Raw genomic sequence first — 12267 nt, 5'->3', positions numbered from 1 at the left:
ACAACTCTTACAGAACACCTACTGAACACTGACAGGAGACCTCAGACTTCCCAAAAGGCAAGAAAATCCCCACGTACCTGGGTAGGGAAAAAGAAAAAACAGAGACAAAAGTATAGGGACAGGACCTACACATCTGGGAGGGAGCTTTGAAGGAGGAAAAGTTTCCACACACTAAGAAGGCCATTCACTGGCGGAGACGGAGGGTAGGCGGGGGGGAAGCTTTGGAGCCATGGAGGAGAGCACAACAATAGGGGTGCAGAGGGCAAAGCGAAGAGATTCCCATACAGAAGATTAGTGCCGACCAGCACTCACCAGGCTGAGAGGCTTGTCTGCTCACCCACTGGGGCGGGTGGGGGCTGGGAGCTGAGGCTTGGGCTTGGGCTTCAGAGGTCAGATCCCAGGGAAAGGACTGGGGTTGGCTGCGTGAACACAGCCTGAAGGGAGTTAGTGCACCACAGCTAGCCAGGAGAAAGTCCAGGAAAAAGTCTGGATCTGCTGATGAAGCAAGAGACCATTGTTTTGGGATGCTCAAGGAGAGGGGATTCCTTCCCTGTCTGCCCACAGAAGGCAGAGCACCACCTAACGAGTTCCAGGGACGAGTGTGAGCCACAGCTATCAGCTTGGACTCCAGAGATGGGCATGAAATGCTAACGCTGCTGCTGGAGCCACCAAGAAGCCTGTATGCAAGCACAGGTCACTATCCACACTCTCCCTGGGAGCCCGTGTAGCATGCCACAACCAAAGTTCCATGATCCAGGGACAAGTTCCCCTGGAGAACATACGGTGTGCCTCAGGCTGTTGCAACATCATGTCGGCCTCTGCCACTGGAGGCTTGCCCCGCATTTCAATTAAAACTACCATACCCCACCCTCCCCCTGGCCTGAATGAGCCAGAGCCCCCTATTCAGCCGCTGCTTTAACCCCATCCTGTCTGGGTGGGAACAGATGCCTGAGGGTGACCTACATGCAGAGATGGGGCCAAAACCAAAGCTGAACCCCAGGAGCTATGCGAACAACGAATAGAAAGGGAAATTTCCCCATGCAGCCCCAGGAGCAGCGGATTAAATCCCCACAATCAACTTGATGTACCCTGCATCTGTGGAATATCTGAATAGACCATGAATCATCCCAAAATTGAGGCAGTGGACTTCGGGAGTAACTGTAGACTTAGAGTTTCCTGTCTGCGACTGATTTTTTTCTGATTTTTATCTTTATCTTAGTATAGTTTTTAGCGCTTGTTATCATTGGTGGATTTGTTTACTGGTTTTGTTGTTTTCTTCTTTTTTATTATTTTTTTATTCCTTTATTTTAATAATTTAAAAAAATTTACTACTATTTTTTTTATACATTTATTTATTTTTGGCTGCACTGGGTCTTCGTTGCTGCACGCAGGCTTTCTCTAGTCGTGGTCTTTGTTGCGGTTTGTGGGCTTCTCATTGAGGTGGCTTCTCTTGTTTCGGAGCACAGCCTCTAGGCACACTGGCTTCAGTAATTGTGGCTCGCGGGCTCTGGAGCGCAGGCTCAGTATTTGTGGTGCACAGGCTTAGTTGTTCCATGGCATGTGGGATCTTCCCGGACCATGGCTCGAACCCACGTCCCCTGCATTGGCAAGTGGATTCTTAACCACTGCGCCACCAAGGAAGCCCACTATTTCTTTTTCTTTCTTTTTTTCTCCCTTTTCTTCTGAGCCGTGTGGCTGACAGGGTCTCTGTGTTCTGGCCTGGTGTCAGGCCTGAGCCTCTGAAGTGGGAGAGCTGAGTTCAGGACATTGGACCACCAGAGACCTCCTGGGCCCACATAATATCAATCAGTAAGAGATCTCCATCTCTACGCTAAGACCCAGCTCCAACCAATAGCCAGCAAGCTCAAGTGCTGGATGCCCCATGCCAAACAACTAGAAAGACAGGAACACAACCTCACACATTAACAGAGAGGCTGCCTAAAATCATACTAAGTTCACAGATCCCCCAGAACATACAACCGTGTGCAGCCTGTACAGGTAGGTTAGCCTGTAAAGACAAGATCCAGCCTAACCTACCAGAACACAGGTACCAGTCCCCCCAACCAGGAAGCATACACAAGCAACTGAACCAACCTAACTCACTAGGGGCAGACACCAAAAACAACAGGAACTATGAACCTGCAGCCTATGAAAAGGAGACCCCAAACACAGTAAGTTAAAAAAAAAAAAAGAAGACAGAGAAATATGCAGCAGATGAAGGAGCAAGGTAAAAACCCACAAGACCAAACAAATGAATTAGAAAAATAGGCAGTCTACCTGAAAATGAATTCAGAGTAATGATAGTAAAGATGATCCAAAATCTTGGGAATAGAATGGAGAAAATAGAAGAAACATTTAACAAGGACCTAGAAAATTAAAGAGCAAACAAACAATGATGAACAACACAATAAATGAAATTAAAATTTCTATAGAAGGAATCAGTAGCAGAATAACTGAGGTAGCAGAACAGATAAGTGAGCTGGAAGATAGAATGGTGGGAATAACTACCGCAGAGCAGAGTAAAGAAAACAAAATGAAAAGAATTGAGGACAGTCTCAGAGACCTCTGGGAGAACAAAAAAATGCACCAATATTCGAATTATAGGGGTCCCATAAGAAGAAGAGAAAAAGAAAGGGTCTGAGAAAATATTTGAGGAGATTACTGTTGAAACTTCCCTAACATGGGAAAGGACATAGTCAATCAAGTCCAGGAAGCATAGAGAGTCCCATACAGGATAAATCCAAGGAGAAACCCACCAAGACACGTATTAATCAAACTATCAAAAACTGAATACAAAGAAAAAATATTAAAAGCAGCAAGGGAAAAGCAACAAATAACATACAAGGGAATCCCCATAAGGTTAACAGCTGATATTTCAGCAGAAGCTCTGCAAGAAACTCTGCAGAAGGGAATGGCAGGACATAATTAAAGTGATGAAAGGGAAGAATGTTCAACCAAGATTACTGTAACCAGCAAAGATCTCATTCAGATTCAATGGAGAAATTAAAACCTTTACAGACAAGCAAAAGTGAAGAGAATTCAACACCACCAAACCAGCTTTACAACAAATGCTAAAGGAATTTCTCTAGGCAAGAAACACAAGAGAAGGAAAACACCTACAATAACAAACCCAAAACAATTAAGAAAATGGTAAAAGAAACATACATATAGATAATTACCTTAAATGTAAATGGATTAAATGCTCCAAACAAAAGACATAGAATGGCTGAATGGATACAAAAACAAAACCCATATATATGCTGTCTACAAGAGACCCACTTGAGACCTAGGGACACATACAGACTGAAAGTGAGGGGATGGAAAAAGATATTCCATGTGAATGGAAATGAAAATAAAGCTGGAGTAGCAATTCTCATATCAGACAAAATAGACTTTAAAACAAAGACTATTGCAAGAGACAAAGAAGGACACTACATAATGATCAAGGGATCAATCCAAGAAGAAGTTATAACAATTGTAAATATTTATGCACGCAACATAGGAGCACCTCAATACATAAGGCAAATGCTAACAGCCATAAGAGGGGAAATCAACAGTAACACTGTCATAGTAGGGGACATTAAAACCCCACTTTCACCAATGGACAGATAATCCAAAATGAAAATAAATAAGGAAACTCAAGCCTTATATGACAAATTGCACTTAATTGATATTTATAGGATATTTCATCCAAAAACAACAGAATACACTTTCTTCTCAAGTGCTCATGGAACATTCCCCAGGATAGATCACATATTGCGTCACAAATCAAGCCTTGGTATATTTAAGAACATTGAAATTTTATCAACTAACTTTCCCAACCACAATGCTATGAGACTAGATATCAATTACAGGAAAAAAACTGTAAAAAATACAAACACATGGAGGCTAAACAATATGCTACTAAATAACCAAGAAATCACTGAAGAAATCAAAGAGGAAATCAAAAAATACCTAGAAACAAATGACAATGAAAATATGACAGGGGCTTCGATGGTGGCACAGTGGTTAAAAATCTGCCTGTCAATGCAAGGGACACGGGTTCGAGCCCTGGCCCGGGAAGATCCCACATGCCACGGAGCAACTAAGCCCATGCACCACAACTACTGAGCCCGACCTCTAGAGCCCACAAGCCACAACTACTGAAGGCTGTGCACCTAGAGCCTGTGCTCCACTAAAAGAGAAGCCACGACAATGAGAAGCCTGTGCACCAAAATGAAGAGTAGTCCCCACTCACCAAAACTAGAGAAAGCCTGCACCCAGCAATGAAGACCCAATGCAGCGAAAAATAAAAAATTAATAAGTTAATTAATTTATTTAAAAAAACTATGATTGTCCAAAATCTATGGGATTCAGCAAAAGCAGTTCTAAGAGGGAAGTTTATAGCAATACAATCCTACCTCAAGAAACAAGAAAAATCTCAAGTAAACAACCTAACCTTACACCAAAAACAATTAGAGAAAGAAGAACAAAATCCCAAAGTAAGCAGAAGGAAAGAAACCATAAAGATCAGATCATAAATAAAGGAAAAAGAAACAAAGGAAACAATAGCAAAGATCAATGAATCTAAAAGCAGGTTCTTTGAGAAGATAAACAAAATAGAAAAACCATTAGCCGGAATCATCATGAAAAAAAGGGAGAAGACTCAAATCAACGGAATTAGAAATAAAAAGGAGAAGCAACAACTGACACTGCAGAAATACAAAGGATCATGAGAGATTACTACAAGCAACTATATGCCAATAAAATGGACAACCTGGAAGAAATGGACAAATTCTTAGAAAAGCACCACCTTCCAAGACTGTCCCAGGAAGAAATAGAAAATATGAACAGACCAATCACAAGCACTGAGATTGAAACTGTGATTAAAAATCTTCCAACAAAGAAAAGCCCAGGACCAGATGGTTTCACAGGTGAATTCTATCAAACATTTAGAGAAGAGATAACACCTATCCTTCTCAAACTCTTCCAAAATATTTCAGAGGGAGGAACACTCCCAAACTCATTCTACGAGGGCACTATACCCTGATACCAAAAACAGACAAAGATGTCACAATATAAGAAAACTACAGGTCAATATCACTGATGAACATAGAGGTGAAATCCTCAACAAAATACTATCAAACAGAATCCAGCAGCACATTAAAAGGATCATACACCATGATAAAGTGGGGTTTATCCCAAGAATGCAAGGATTCTTCAATATACACAATTCAAACAATGTGATATACCATATTAACAAACTGAAGGATAAAACCCCTTTGATAATCTCAATAGAGGCAGAAAAATCTTTGGGCAAAATTCAACACCATTTATGATAAAAACCCTCCAGAAAGTAGGCATAGAGGGAACATACCTCAACATAATAAAGGCCATATATGACAGACCCACAGCCAACATCGTTCTCAATCGTGAAAACCTGAAACCATTTCCTGTAAGATCAGGAACAAGACAAGGTTGCCCACTCTCACCCCTATTATTCAACATAGTTTTGGGAGCTTTAGCCACAGCAATCAGAGAAGAAAGAGAAATAAAAGGAATCCAAATTGGAAATGGAGAAGTGAAACACAGTCACCGTTTGCAGATGACATGCTACTATACATAGAAAATCCTAAAGATGCTACCAGAGAAATACTAGAGCTAATCAATGAATTTCATTCAAATTAATCAGTCAAATTAAGCAGGATACAAAATTAATTGCACAGAAATCTCTTGCATTCCTATACACTAATGATGAAAAATCTGAAAGAGAAATTAAGGAAACACTCCCATTTACCATTACAATAAAAAGAATAAAATATCTAGGAATAAACCTATTAAGGAGACAAAAGACCTGTATGCATAAAACTATAAGACACAGATGAAAGAAATTAAAGATGATACAAACAGATGGATAGACATACCATGTTCTTGGATTGGAAGAATCAACATTGTGAAAATGACTATACTATCCAAAGCAATCAACAGATTGGATGCAATCCCTATCAGACTACCAATGGCATTTTTTTCACTGAACTAGAACAAGAAATTTCACAATTTGTATGGAAACACAAAAGACCCCAAATAGCTAAAGCAATCTTGAGAAAGAAAAACGGAGCTAGAAGAATCAGGCTCCCTGACTTCAGACTATACCACAAGGCTACAGTAATCAAGACAGTATGGTACTGACACAAAAACAGAAATATAGATCAGTGGAACAGGATAGAAAGCCCAGAGATAAACCCACACACATATGGTCACCTTATCTTTGATAAAGGAGGCAAGAATATACAATGGAGAAAAGACAGCCTCTTCAATAAGTGGTGCTGGGAAAACTGTACAGCTACATTTAAAAGAATGAAGTTAGAACACTCCCTAACACCATATATTAAAACAAAACTCAAAATGGATTAAAGACCTAAATGTAAGGCCAGACACTATAAAACTCTTAGAGGAAAACATAGGCAGAACACTCTATGACATAAATCACAGCAAGATCCTTTTGACCCACCTCCTAGAGAAATGGAAATAAAAACAAAAATAAACAAATGGGACCTAATGAAACTTAAAATCTTTTGCACAGCAAAGGAAACCATAAACAAGACAAAAAAATAACCCTCAGAATAGGAGAAAATATTTGCAAACAAAGCAACTGACAAAGGATTAATCTCCAGAATATACAAGCAGCTCATGTAGCTCAGTATCAAAAAACAAACAACCCAAATCATAACTGGTCAGAAGACCTAAACAGACATTTCTCCAAAGAAGATATACAGATTGCCAACAAACACATTAAAGGATGCTCAATATCACTAATCATTAGAGAAATGCAAGTCAAAACTACAATGAGGTATCACCTCACACCAGTCAGAATGGCCATCATCAAAAAATCTAAAAACAGTGAATGCTGGAGAGGGTGTGGAGAAAAGGGAACCCTCTTGCACTGTTGGTGGGAATGTAAATTGATACAGCCACTATGGAGAACAGTATGGGGGTTCCTTAAAAAACTAAAAACAGAACTACCATATGACCCAGCAATCCCACTACCAGGCATATACCCTGAGAAAACCATAATTGAAAAAGAGTCATGTACCACAATGTTCATTGCAGCACTATTTACAATAGCCAGGACATGGAAGCAACCTAAGTGTCCATCATCAGATGAATGGATAAAGAAGATGTGGCACATATATACAATGGAATATTACTCAGCCATAAAAATTAATGAAATTGAATTATTTGTAATGAGGTGGATGGACCTAGAGTCTGTCATACAGAGTGAAGTAAGTCAGAAAGAGAAAAACAAATACCATATGCTAACACATATATATGGAATCTAAAAAAAAATAAATAAATGGTTCTGTTGAACCTAGGGGCAGGACAGGAATAAAGATGCAGATGTAGAGTAGGGACTTGAGGACACAGGGAGGGGGAAGTGTAAGCTGGGGTGAAGTGAGAGAGTAGCATTTACATGCATACACTACCAAATGTAAAATTGACAGCTAGTGTGAAGCAGGTGCATCGCACAGGGAGATCAGCTCGGTGTTTTGTGACCACCTAGAGGGGTGGGATGGGGGTTGGGATAGGGAGGGTGGGAGGTAGACATAAGAGGGAGGGTATATGGTTGTATATGTATACATATAGTTGATTCACTTTGTTATACAGCAGAAACTAACACAACATTGTAAAGCAATTATACTCCAATAGAGATGTTAAAAAAATAAAAAAGAATAGAGGGTAAAATGAGGCCCACATAGTCCTATCCAATTACTAATTAAACTAAAAAAAAAAAAAAATAGTACATAGAATTTTTTCTCTCATATTATTAATATTGTTTACCTCAGATCCAAATGATATTAAATTTGATAAAATATTTGAATTATTAGATATTTAATGGGCAAGTCTGACAAACTATTTTTTACAAAGTGCCCACGATTCTTATGGGTCAAGAATTTGGATACAAATGACTTGTCCTCCTCTGCCCTGGTGCCAGTGAACATAAGTAGAATGTTTGAGGCTGGAACCATCTGGCCATTTCTTCACTCACGTGCCTGAGTCGTGATGAATCAAAAGCTGAGCTCAGCTGTAACTGTTAACCAGAGTTGCTACATATGGCCTCTTCATGTATCCATGTTTCTTGGGTTTCCTCATACCATGGAAGCTTCAGAGTAGCATGGTAGCTCAAGGATTAAAGAGAATAAGGCAGAACAGGACAGAGATTCAAGGCCTCTTATGACTCAATCTTAGAAGTCACAAACTATTACGGGTACACTATTGGGGAAAACAGTTATAAGTAAGGAGAAGGGACACAGACCCAACTTCTCAATACGTAGTATGTCAAAGAATTTTTGGCTATGTATTTAAAATAACATTATGGTCACATATTTAAAGTGTTATCTAAACACATTATATGTAAGCAAAAGCATGCTAACTGAACAGCATATTTTAGAGTGCAAATTCCACAAAATTCTGCACTTCACCCTTGGAAAACTGCAATGCCACATGACCCTAAATGTGAAGAAAAATCATAAGACTTGATATTGTAGTTAACTAATACTATATGTCATGTTCAACAACCTTGCCTATGTCTTTTTTTAATATTGGCAAAGTAGGCAAAGATCATGAAGTAGTTATAGTCAAGGAGCTTATGAAAAAAATTTCCTCCCAATTTAAGCAAGAATGAGTTTCCTCTCAGTTCAGGTAAGTTTTTCTCAGTAGCTGAATACATTAATAACATTCTGGAGAGGATCAAAACTAAGACAATCTTATTAGGTTGGACTATAGTAATGACTATAAACTGATTTCTATTTCTATATTATGTAAGTTTCTCTAAATCTAATTTATGTTAAAAGCATGCTTATATTTGAGATTATTTTTTTAAATGTCAAACAAAGAAACATGAAATAGTTTACTTAATTTAGAAATATCAATTTTTGGAGTGTGTGTTTGAAAATCATGGGTCGTACCCATATAATAACAATTATATATTGGGTTATAAAGAAATATGACAAGCCAACAGCATATTTTCCTGTATGAGCCATATAGTACCTTAGATTGTTTCAATAATAAAATAAAAAGTTATGAAATAGCATTATTGTTTTCATTTTGTTGACTGCAAAATTCCTCTTCCTGGAGGGGATATTGGAAAAATTTATGGTTTCAACCTTTAGTTTAGAATTAATGTTATTGCTGAGCTTTGGGATTACAAATAGCTATCTATTCCCAACATAACAGCAGACAACCTTTACAAGAGCCATTTAATAAACACTGCCTGTGTTAGGAAAAAAAACTTTATTGTGTGAGACTTATTGACAAAGGGCAGGTAATAATCTAAAGGAGAAAGTTGATAAAATTAGCAGAGAGAAAAAAATACTTTACTTCTATTGATATGTTCTATCTACTTGGCAAAATAACACTGTTAAAATTTTCTAGCACAGATCTTTTTTTAAAATACTGTTGAAAAATTATAGGCTCTTTATGCATTTTCTTCTATAAATTATAAGCCATTTATGTATTTTTAAATAGCAATAAATGCCAATGTCTATGTTAATTCAGGATATTTAAAAATAAACTTCAATATTAGTTTTATGTATATTATTTTGCATATGAAAACATTGCAATAATGTCAAGGAAATTTCTTGGCATCGCTTTTAGTGATCTAGGTTGAAGTTTTGAAATTAGGCATGAAATTAGGCTTTGGGATAAAAAATTTTATTCAGCTGTTCATCATGCTATGCAATTCTCTGATTAGTGTATTTTCTTAATTCACAGATACATCTATAATTCCAGCCTAAAATATTCTTTATTTGGTTGTTTATTTTAGAAGGCTTAAAATACCTGGTAAACTAACCGTTTTCTGTATATATGTACAGTTTTTTCCTTGTAACTGAATGCAAATTTTGTAAAATTTGATGGATTAATATGGAGTGCTTTGCATATTTCTTTAGGCAGTGTCTTGACTCAGTAGTGCACAAATAGTAATGCCTGAGTTCAAGGATTAAGTATGTGCTTCTTAGTATAGGAACAAATAGCTCACCGATTGTGTGATTGCTCAATATACAGTTTATGAAAAGTGACACCAGGGCTCTAAACATGGAGCAGGAAGCAGAGTGTAAATATCCTTTAATCTGGCTGAGGTGATTTGTTTAAGGATGGCATAATTATGAACCCTCTACGAATCATCTACATAAATTTAGGTTTTATTATTTATAATGAAAGGAGACTTTCAAATAAGTCTATAAAATTTATTATTCACAACAAAGTGCAGGAATGAGTATGTGGGAAAATGTCCTTGTTTGTTGTGTTCTAATAAAAAATTTTATTACTGTGAAAAGTAGCTCAGTCAGTGACAATATTTCAAGATATATTTTAAGACTATGATATAGGATAAATATGATAACAAAATGTGTTTTTCTCTCTATTCTTGTTGTTAATAATTTTAAACACTTGTTGAGTTTTCTCCAGTATCATTCAATTACGAGGCTAAAGATTAGTTCCAATCTTAATAGAACAGTCCATTCAGTACAGAGATATGATATATACTTTTTTTTTTGTTTGTTTAGTTTAAATTGGCTCAAGCAACAATAAGTGACATTGCTTTGCTTTTGTTGATTCAACTCATGTTTCTGCCCAATCTTAAGGAAATAGGATAGTTCATGGAACCATACTATTTTTCAATTTATTATTGTTGCATTTATTTTCTAATTTTGTAAATATTACAATATTGCTATAAGAGAAAGTAAACAAAATAAACATTTAAAAATATAATGCAAAGTGAAATTTATATTTGCCTAGCAGTGTGACTAAAACCTAAATTTTTTATGATTTTTAGTTTGTAAACTATTTCTGCATAGAGCAGGCAGATGACAATTGAGAGCAAGAATTGACAATAATCTTAAAAAATAATTTACATTTAGAGGAATGATTTTATAGGTAACCAATTATCAATTAACATAAATAAACTAAAAACTAAAATTCAAGTTTACTTTTAACTGTGGTTGGTTTAACATGAGCATGAACATAGTCTGCTATTCTTTCTACTTGCTTCAATGTATTATAAATTCTATCAGTTTTAATTTACACAGAAAGAATATAACCAAGAAAGAGCATACAATCTCTGTCCCTCATTTATTTCTGCTAATTCAAATCCAGCAAATATTTGTATGGTTAATATGCTTGATCCTGTGGACAATCTAAAGAAATGTAAGCTACAAGGATTCTAGAGTCTAGGTGTTCCGACAAAGTAGATAAAAATAGAAATATAAGTGCCAAAAACAAATGCCAAAATAAAGAATAGGTGGCACACTATAATATTTCACTCCTTTATAATTGGCAATTACAATCAATAATTGCTTAAATGGTCAGAGTAAGGAGTGAGCACTATGTGAAATTTTTATTTGAAGACATTCAGGGTGACAAAACTTGAAATAATTCTTAAGTATAATAATGGTTATTTCAGAATGTGGAAATGTGTGCTGGGGAAACACAAGGCCTAGGCAGGAGACAGAAGTAAAGTATAAAGGAGCAGAGAGTTCTTAAGAGTAACTACAAAGCATATGCACATTCAATCCTACAAACAACCCCTCAAGGGAGGAGGAAAATGAAAGTGAAATTGAAACACTCTACTCTTAAGGTTATCTAGCTTCTATTTCTGAAAAAAAAAAAAACAAAATCATGGAATTAATGAAGTTTAAGTCCATGAGAGCAAATGAAGTTCATCACTGACACTCAGTAACACATTATAGATTCAAATATTTTTCACAAATTATCTACTCAAGAATAATGAGGAAATAACCATAGGCTATAAACATATCGTAGCAGATTCCACTTGAAATTGTACTGCATCACTCTTTTCTCAGTATCTTTGAAAATATTCTCACCTGTAGTATTTCCATGCAGAACATTTTGTAGAGGCTAATTCTTCTGTCACTTCAAACTTGGCGTTGAAGTGACCTTCAAATAAACAACAATCTAGCAGTATAGGTACCATATGCTCACTTGAGAAGAGACAAAGAACACTGCTTGAAGTTACTTGCTTTGTTTTGTAAGTGAATAATAATTTTGCTCCTAATGTTTTCAATGCTTCAAGCAACTGTTCTCACCAAAAGACTAATAGTCTTAAACAAGTATATATATTTTGGACACATTTCTCTGGCCTTTGCAATCAAATTCCATTTAAAGAACTCAGCATCAACAAACATCTTCCCTTGTTTAGCAAAAAAAGAACCTGATCGGAAATTTGCTTTGTTCTAGGCTTCATTTTCATTTTTAAAATGTTTGTGAAGAAAT

Source organism: Balaenoptera ricei, chromosome 5 (assembly GCF_028023285.1).
Source record: "Balaenoptera ricei isolate mBalRic1 chromosome 5, mBalRic1.hap2, whole genome shotgun sequence".
NCBI lineage: Eukaryota > Metazoa > Chordata > Mammalia > Artiodactyla > Balaenopteridae > Balaenoptera > Balaenoptera ricei.
Note: the sequence above shows the minus strand (reverse complement) of the source record.